Source organism: Carlito syrichta, unplaced genomic scaffold (assembly GCF_000164805.1).
Source record: "Carlito syrichta isolate Samal-C Ts95f unplaced genomic scaffold, Tarsius_syrichta-2.0.1 Scaffold169260, whole genome shotgun sequence".
Taxonomy (NCBI): Eukaryota; Metazoa; Chordata; class Mammalia; order Primates; family Tarsiidae; genus Carlito; species Carlito syrichta.
The window spans coordinates 166820-167825 of record NW_007113356.1 but is presented as its reverse complement, the minus strand read 5'-3'; positions in this window follow the sequence as shown (position 1 = coordinate 167825).

Here is a 1006-nt window from a genome sequence, read left to right as displayed (position 1 = left end):
GGTTGTACAGGTAGACTGTGGTGGTCTAGGTTCAAACACCGTTCAGGTTAACAAACACTGCCCTAGAGGCTGGAATCCAGTCAACCAGTATTAAGAGACTGATTTGTTAAGGCCTCAGGACACCGGACATACTGAAAGGCTGTCTTATGGGCAACATGCTGCTTACAAACTCTCAGTAAATGACAAATCAATTTGGATAGTGGCCAGGAGACGTGCTGTTAGCAAAACCATTGGTCCTGACTCTCTGTGACCCTGAAGGAAGGCATAAGAGCGTAGAAAAAAAAAATCTTGAGGAGATGGCTGCTTGTCCAAGGGCTATGGACTTGCATCTTGTTTGCTCATCAGCCTGTCAGTCATTTTTTCTTTTTTCTTTTTTTACACGAGACAAAATCTGAACTCAGAAACACAGAAGCTAGAGTTTTTTTTCCCATAGGCGAAGCCACTACTTTTAAGACCCTGTAAAAACGACTCTGGCCTGGCTAACTCCGGCTAGCCCAGAGGAAGGGAGCCTCCAGCCAGCCCAGAGGGGTCCGCACTGCGGGGCAAAAAGCGACAGCTCAGACCCAAACACCGAGGTTCCATCACCAGCCAATCGTGGCCCGGGGCTTCGCAAGAAAACCAGAAACGCCTAAGGGTAGTGAAAGGCACTGAAGCCAGCCTGTCCGCGCAAAGACAGCGAAGGGGGCGGGTTCAAAATGAGCCAATAGGGTAGAAGTAGTTGTCGGGAGGGAGGAAGACGCCAGCTAGCGTGCGTGAGGCCGCTCCCGGGAAGAGACGGCAGGAAGCTCGGGAGCCAATGGCCGCGGCGGGCGGGCGGCGGTGCGCATGCGCGCTGGGCCCCGGGGCTGCAGGCGGGAGGCGGGGATGGTGGGGGAGGGGAGCTGGCTGGAGCGCGGCGGAGCTTCTGCCGCCGCTGCAGCCGCCGCCGCCGCAGCGAAGAGGCCATGTTGTGTGGTGTGTGGGGCGGGGGGAGGAGGAGGAGGGAGTAAAGCCGAGAGAGGAGACG